Below are 8568 nucleotides of genomic sequence, written 5' to 3'. Positions count from 1 at the left end.
TTACGAGGGTAATACCGTCCTCTTTTTTTTTTTTTGGATTTTTCCTCTCCCCTTCCCTCTTCTCTTTTCGATTTTTCTTACTTTCCTCTTGGATTCGTGTATTTAGTTTCTGATATTAATGGCTTATTTTTTTTGGACAGGATTAAAATTAAGAATTAAGTTGGAAGAATGTGAGTGAAACGGGTGAAAGTTGGATGGAATTTAGAAGAATTAGTAATTTTCAAGATTCTCTATCTTGATTAAAGATTTTTTAAATTTTTTGTTCTTTTCTTTTTCTTATTTTTTTCTCCCTGCTCGGTTTGGCAGGAATGTAGTAAGAGAGAGAAAGAGAGAGAGAGAGAGTAAATGCAAGGGTTGCTCGTTGAAAATAAAGGCACGCGATAATTACGAGTGGTGCGTGGAAACGAGGGAGTGAAGTATCATCCTGGCTTTTATTCGAAATAAAAAAAAAAATATTTAAACGAACTAGAAGATAACAAGCTCGTACATGTGATTCTTTTTTGATCCCTCGTCCTCTTTGTGCCTCATTTTTGCAGTTTATTATTTCGTCTTAAATCGGTGACTGTTTATCTTGGAATTGAGTCGAATGAAATGAATTTCTCTTCTACGAGAATTTGAAATTACAAATACGTATTACAAGCTATTTCTCCTTAATATTCTCATTTTACTTCAAGCTTCCTCCTAAACAATAATTATATCGAAAAATTAAAGTTTGTTCTACTATATAACTTAATTAAGATATTTATTATTAAAAAAAAGAAAAGAAAACGCTTATTATTATTTTATATTAAGAATATCAAATAACATTTATTTTCATATCTTGATCGTATCTGAATAATATCGGAAATATTTCCAGCATAATGAAATAAATATAAAAGTATGAAAATATAAAATAAATCCATTTCATTCCGTCGTTATACAAATACTTTGATCAATTGAAGAATCAAAAAAAAAAAAAAAAATTAATTTGACTAATTTTAACAGCGAGAAAAATAATCGTTTGCATCTCTTCACGGTTTCGAGAAATCCGTGATTTTATTCGCGGAAATTCACTCTCATCTCTTGCTTCATCTGCGTTGAATTCCTTCGACGACAGTGATCAGAATTCTCTCACGTGATTCATTCCTCCTTGTTCCTCCTCGCTTTTTTCCGCCCCTTTCCCTCGACGTTCACGGCCGATGCCTCGAAAAACGAGGGACATTTCCTCGCCTCAAGAGCACGTTGCTCGTTAAATCTCCTAACTCGTCGCATCTTCGTCCCTTTTCCATCGCGACTTCCGCCACAACTCCGCAGACACTGACTCGAACAAAGATCGTTCCGTCTTTCCATGTTTATCGATTCCTATGTGGATAGATGTGCAAACGATTCGTCGTTATTTTATTCCTCTCGTCATATATTTTTATCTCCAATTTTACAGGCGAAGCGACAATTTATCATACGCGGTACGCTCGCGAACGAGGATATTGTCTTATGATAAATATATTTTATTATAATACGTTTATATAGTTTCATATATATATATTTTATTACAAGAAAGAAATAGTTTATATTAACTGAACAAATAGTTTAATTTATAATTATTTATAAGAATATCATATTCGTATTTGTATACATTTGAGAAAGATACGATTTGTTTCGGTTATGTTATATTTATATTTTTAACGTCTGCTAAAAGTAAGGTATAGTTGACCGTTGGAAAGAACATTGCGGGACGGCACAGGGGCAAGAGGGGTCCTTCGTTAGGACCGCCTACCTCCCCACTTCAGGCGCTTTGTTGACAAATTTGACACCACACGCTTACATTTAGTGGAAGAAAAACTTACAATGTGAATATTCAGAATCGTAAAAATTATTTTCATTTGTGAAGTCGTAGAATAACCGTCCAAGCTAACGACTGGAAGCTGAAATATTTTCGAAACTATCTAATTATTTCGACGCATATCGACATATATTCTTACAATTATTATTTCAACTATTCGAATACACAAAATTATATTTATAAATTAAACGAATCATAATTAGTCTACGCGTATTATAAGAAATAAAAGAAATTTTTATATCTATATCGATACATTAGAATTCTCTGGATTCTATGTTCTTTTTGGATCAGTATACGTGACAAATATGACACGATAGAAGCAGAAATGCGAAAATAGATATTTCTTTCGCAAGAATTCTTTCTACCAGTAAACAAATCTAAGTTGAGAGATATTAACGAAATGTTTTCTCATTTCAGGTGAGTTTCTACGGAAGGCAAAAGCCAAGTATGTGAGTAATATCCATGTATCAGTGTTTATATTAGTTCCCTATCTAATAGTCGAGAAATATCACAATGCTTGCTAATTAAGATAAGCAGCCAAGCTTGTAATATCAAAACTCTATGCGGTCTAATGTAATTCACTTCATGTTGCATAATTAACGATACTCGTTCTCGTCGATAATAATGGAGGCGTATGTAATTATCTTATTACATTGCAAACAATACGATAATAGATCAATTATAAAGATTTATATAGGTACTTTTCGAAAGAATGTTTTTCAATCTAACCTATTTCTTCTTCGTAAGTAAAGTTATAAGTTCATTTTTTTGTAAATTTTATTCGAAATATACCGCCATTATTTTATGGATGGATGAAAAATAATAATACTAAGGTTTGATATGTAAAATTGGAAGAAAAATTCGCATTGTAATTCGATACTCGTTATTTTTTTTTTTCCACTCGATAAATTAAACTTCACAGCGTTGAACAGAATTTCCCTAGTCTAGCTTCGGAGGAAAAAAACTTTGCATCTAATTAGATGCTTGACGTAATCTCTCAAAAGTTATTCGCAACGTTAATTTCCCGCTTCATTTAACACCGTCTCGATGGAACAGTTTTAAGGAAATTACCATTAAAGCGCTCGAATCATTGGCTTTCCCGTAATTCTGAAAGAAGTTTAACCGGTAATGATTCGTTTCATTAGTGAAGGCAATATCGTTCAAAACACATTGCGAATAATTAATATCACGAATAAAATCTTTGTTAAACTCTTTGCAAAGTTAGTTTGTTTGCCGAATGAGCAAAATGAAAAATATTGGATAAAAAAAAAAAAGTGATAAAAGAATCATTTTTCATTTATACAATTTTTTTTTATTTTTTTATTTTTTTTTTTTATATCATCAATCATTTACAACACCAATGTTAACCATTGTTTTGAAGTTTATTTAAATTTAAAACTCTCTCTAAACTCTTCGATTCGGTTTTATTCGATATTTTATTAAAATGTATTTATTTTCATGTGTTGAAATATGTATTATATTTCATATTATATTCATCAAAAATCGTTAATTTAAAATATCTCAGAATTTTATGAATGAAAGTGTTCTTGAACATTTGTATAATCGATTAATGTAATTGGACACGATTGGCATTATATTCCTGAAAATGTTTATGCTTGCTATTTTCGATAGAAGGGAATTTTCGGTAGAATAGATTCCTATAACTTGCGAAAATATTATCCACGTACGGGAGGAATAAAAAGATCGAAGGAAAAATAAGGGAAGGGCAGCGAAAGAATGGAATAACAAAAAAAAAACAGCGTGATAAAATAGAGAACTGATAATCCTATTGAAAGAATCAGAAAAATAAATAAAGAGAAGCCGAAAGTTTATCGAAATAGCCAAAAACGTGGAAACGTGTTTGTTTTCGATAGGAACGATATTTTACTCAATAATATTTTTTTCCAGTTCAAAATCTTTCTTCTCTTCCTTCGTTATTTTTTTTTTTTTTTTTTTTTTTCAGTTTTTCTTTGTAAATCGCTTTTGGACCCAATTTTTTTTTTTTTTTTTTTTTTTCAGTTTTTCTTTGTAAATCGCTTTTGGACCCAATTTTTTTTTTTTTTTTTTTTTTTCAGTTTTTCTTTGTAAATCGCTTTTGGACCCAATTTTTTTTTTTTTTTTTTTTTTAGAGTTACACTTCGTCCTTTCTATTAAAACAATGTCTAATTTTAATTTTATGTTACGCGAATGAAATTTAATATCGAAATACATCGAATACATATATATAATTCGATAACTATTCTGATATCATTTGAATATTCGAAATGATAAAGAGCAAGGAAATTGATACTTCGTGTATCATGCTCGTTCACATCCTTCGTCATCTCTTAAAAAATTGTGTAAACTTTCGAGACTTGTTTCTAAAACATTTCAACTTCAAAGAAATATACGTATTTTTAATATATCTCTTTTTAACTTACATCTTCTAACGTAAATTTTTCTTCATCCTCAACTTATTAGATTACTATCTTTTCCTATAAAGTAAAATAAAAAAAAAAAAAAAAATTGGTTCCAAAAGCGATTTACAAAGAATAACTGAAAGAAAAAAAAAAAAAAAAAAAAGAACTCATACTTTAAAGTTTCGTACGAACGTGCAGGGACAATACAGGGTGGCTAAAAAACAGGGATCCCCGTTTTTCTGATAAACGATTGGGTTGATTAATCGTTCTATGTTGTTGTAATGCACGCCAAGCCTCTACTTTTTCCCCTCTCTCTGTCATTATCCTGCTTACATCTTCTCCTTTTTTCTTCGATGCCAAGACAAAGTGTGGAACAAAGAGCACCTTAATTTCCTCGGCAAAAAAAAAAATTTATTTTTCGAGTCGCGCTGCCAAACGGTTATCTTCGACGGACGTCGATGATTTACTACGAGGCTTCCATTAAAATGATTTATCACAGAAGAATTGTCCCGGTCCAAATTGGTCCACGTCTAGCTATAATCAGGATTAACCTTAAATTTTACGCTTGGTTTGCTCAATCTTATATAATTGCGTTTACTTAAAATTATCGTACAACAATTTATTTGATCAATACATTCTTTAATTCTTTCAATTTTTTTTCGATGATTCCTCTTCTTTTTAATCTAAAAACGTGTAAGAAGAACCTTGAAGACGCGACTTCCGAGTAAATTATACTTCGACACCGCTTTTTGTTCCTTGTTGTTATGCAGTGATGTTACGAGAGAAATATAAAATTATATTTTAATTCTTTCGAGCTTCTCCTTTTTCTGTTCAATTAAATGCATCTCGAAAGAATAAATCACACTTTGCGTCGCGATTGATTATTGTTCCGCATTCTCGTCCAACTCCGCGTTGTTGTGCAATGATAAATTAAATGCAATATTACTAGAAAGAAGCTATCCAGACGACTAATTAATTTAAAAAAAAATCGTGGGGAATTATATTCTAATTATAATATATTTATTCGAGGAATTGCCTATAAAAATGGCTATTGTTTATAAGAATGATTGTTCAGCCAGTTATTCAATTGTAAGAAGAAAAATAGTCTGGTAGTAGGGTAGACGTAATCAGAAAAGTTGTCGCCAGTGTACTTGGTCAGAATCTCGTTATAGTTGCTAATAATCCGAATGTCAGAAATACTGTTAGAATAATAATAGTAACGCGAGAAAATAATGGGGCAAAAAACTCGATCGTGATCCCTCTTTCCCCATTTTTTTTTTTTTTTCTAAAAATTTTCGTTTCGGATAATTCGTCACGAATAATGGAAATGATCAAGTTTCGTAATGCATTATAAAAGACATAGCGATATTCTTATTTTCAACTATTATTGAATTTTCTTTATCTGTCGAGAAATATAATACAAGGAGGAAAATATCTTTCGTTGGAATTTTATACTCGAAGCACGAAATTCTTAATGGGATTAATCCATTTTCGAAACATAACATTCGCTTGTTAAAAATTCTTCACTAATAAATTCACTGTTTAAAGTTACACGCTGTTTCAAATACGAAGTATTTCAGTAGTTGTAACTTCGAGTGTTACGGTAGTACGAAAATTGCGCACGGATTTATTATTAACGAACTCTGTTTTTATCTTTTTATTTCTAATTTTAAATCGTTAATTTCGTTACATCGTAATTGATTTTATGTTTGACACGATAAACGTAAAAATAAAATTGGAAAGAAGTATTTTCGTATTTTATATCGATTCTATGCAAAATTAATCTTGGAACTATTCTAAACTGTATTTTAAGTGCAAAGCATTTAATTTTAATTCTATATCTTGTATGAAATATATACGATCGATATAAATAAAATTTCGATTCTTTGAAAATTTGATCTTAACTAAAATGATGCTTAATTAAAACAGTTCGATCTTTGCTTGAAACTTTCATCCGTTTCCCGATAATTACTCGATCAACGATTAGGCTAAATTGAGTTAGATAATTTTTGAACTTTTTATATGAACTATTACTATAAAAAAATAATTTTTGAAAAGAATAATAGTTAATTAAGAACAACCTTCGATCGATGTAATCTCAAAATTAATCGATTAATATAGGATAATCGATAATATAGGATATCTTCGATGTAAAAAAAAAAATCTGTTGAACTACAGTTTAAAAAAAAAAATTGATAATCAAAAATAACTGTCGATTGAACTCATCGATCAATCTCTAATCAATCGATATTATCCTTCGACGTTTGAATTCGGGATATAATAGTAAAAACAAAATCAAAAACAATTCGATTAATCTAACCTCAAAACTGATCGATCAATTTACCTCTAATCGATCGATTTATTATCTTCATTTTTTTTTTCAATATTATTTGAAAAACACTCGATCGAATGATTCAGCTTTCCCAAATTTCCAGTAAACGAGATTAAATAAACCGGTTTTCGTTGGAAGTCCAATTTTATCCCATTTCCTTTGCGTTAGTCGCAAATTTTCTCACGCGCCACGAAAAATTTCCAATGCGCCGCCGCCACCCTCTTGCGGCTAGTTATAGAACTTCTCCGCAGAACGAAGGAATGTTTTCTTAACATTCGATTTTTCAAGCAAAATACTTAACGCTTCGTAAACCAAGCAATTTACCAAGGTATGTTTCCTTCCTTGAATAAAGAGCGAAATATTCACACGCAGGGAAACATACAGAAGACTTCTTTTCGAGCTTTGAAATTCGTTTCAGAGACCGTTTTTTGTATTTTCGTTGAATTAATTGGGAAGAAATGTGCAGTTTTTTTTGGTTGACAATTTTTTTGCTTGTCTCGCTTTCAATGCTACATGTGAAGTGGAAATGGTATTGTGTAAACATTTCATAGCATATTATATATTCATGTCGAAAAGTATGAAGGAAAATTTGATCGAAAAAATAGGAAGATTGTTCTTGAATTAAATATTTATACATTCAGTAATGTAAAAAGTATAATTTCATTCAAAAAAAATTATTTCATTCGAAGTCTAACTAATTATTGTTATCACGAATTTAATACCTTTAGCTTATCTAGACGCTCGTTCATTGATGATAGTAGACATTCCACGTTAAGGGTGTATGCAGATGCATGCATAATTAGTATTCCCGTACGTACTCGTTATGCGACCAGTAACAAATTAATGATAAGCTACTGCATTAGGCTAGATAGGGAACGAGCTTATTCCATTTACTTCCTTTTACCTTTTATCTCTACGTTATATAGACGATACAACTATCTCGAATATATAATGGGCAAACTTTTGAAAGATAATCTTGGGAACGATTTACTGAAGTTTTCATTTATTATAAATTTTTTTATCCAATTTCCATTCGTTTCTAATTATTCGTTAGATCTGATAAACTATATCATTCCACATAAAAAAAAAAAAAAACATTCAATAATATTGTACATACTCGCGTATTCAGATATAGATTATATAGAATTAGAAATTGCATAATTATTATATGCAATTATTGAAATACCAGAGATGTAAATGCTATTCATTTTGACCTAAATTTCAATGAACGTTGTCATAAACCGCAACTCCTGTAATGGAGTACGTTAGTACAGTATACTCTATTCACATGGAATTTATGTACAATTCCAGAAATTCCTCGTCACAGTGTCCCTAAAGAGCTTGCATGCTTTTGCCATTCAATTGAGACGAATTGTTTTGGATTTTTACAATTTTCACTCTCACTAATAAAACAAATATCCTTCTCTACTATGAATAATATATGAATAATATGAATAATAATAATAAAGAAAAAAAATAACAAAAATTATTTCACAGAATCGAGTCTTTCGAAAAAAAATTGATTTACGGCAAATGTATTAAATTATTATATACACGTGTATATCAAATCATTATTATAAATTCGTTACCTTATTTTCGAATAAAACGTGTCCTTTCGAGTCGACACATTTCAAGGAAACGTTTCGAATACACAAGTATCCGCGTTAAGAATTATTAGAATGCTAGGGTGCTAGGTAAAACCAACTCTCCTTCAGGCCTGGAAATCGCGACACGAGGGGGATAAGTTGAATTTTTATTACCGAGTCGAGTCGAGTCGAGTCGAGTCGAGTGGACCGGCCAGGCGCAAGTAGCGCGAGACCTCAAGATGTAGGACGTTGGGGACTTTTCTACTTTCTCGGTGACCTCTTTTGCCTCTCTTTCTTCACAACGATTCGTTACAAAAATTCCCGTCGTCTGAAATGAAACTTCTTAGTCGTTTGGTTTAAAAAAAGAGCGTGTTTCTTTTCCTTTCTGTGAAATGGATACAAAAAAAAGAAAGAACGTGACGGAGGTTAGTC

At 30.8% G+C, this 8568-nt stretch overlaps 1 protein-coding gene and 3 long non-coding RNA genes across 4 annotated transcripts in view; all 4 read left to right on the top strand.

Annotated features, from left to right (window-relative positions):
* The window catches only part of LOC116186787, a 20439-nt gene extending 12858 nt beyond the window's left edge, over window positions 1–7581 (top strand). The window contains exons 2-3 of the long non-coding RNA XR_004151805.1: window positions 4302–4327; window positions 7240–7581. This is a non-coding gene — a long non-coding RNA (uncharacterized LOC116186787). The remainder of the gene's footprint in view (window positions 1–4301; window positions 4328–7239) is intronic.
* Window positions 1–8568, top strand: part of LOC102676497 (furin-like protease 2) — a 402319-nt gene that overhangs the window by 258468 nt on the left and 135283 nt on the right. The gene's annotated exons all lie outside the window — the stretch shown is intronic.
* The window catches only part of LOC116186785, a 165559-nt gene that overhangs the window by 95291 nt on the left and 61700 nt on the right, over window positions 1–8568 (top strand). The window lies entirely within an intron of this gene.
* Window positions 1657–3076, top strand: LOC116186786. The gene is made up of 2 exons (XR_004151804.1): window positions 1657–1866; window positions 2237–3076. It is a non-coding gene; the product is annotated as an uncharacterized LOC116186786 (long non-coding RNA).

Source organism: Apis dorsata, unplaced genomic scaffold, assembly GCF_000469605.1.
Source record: "Apis dorsata unplaced genomic scaffold, Apis dorsata 1.3 scaffold_56, whole genome shotgun sequence".
NCBI lineage: Eukaryota > Metazoa > Arthropoda > Insecta > Hymenoptera > Apidae > Apis > Apis dorsata.
This window is presented reverse-complemented; position numbering and strand designations above follow the sequence as displayed.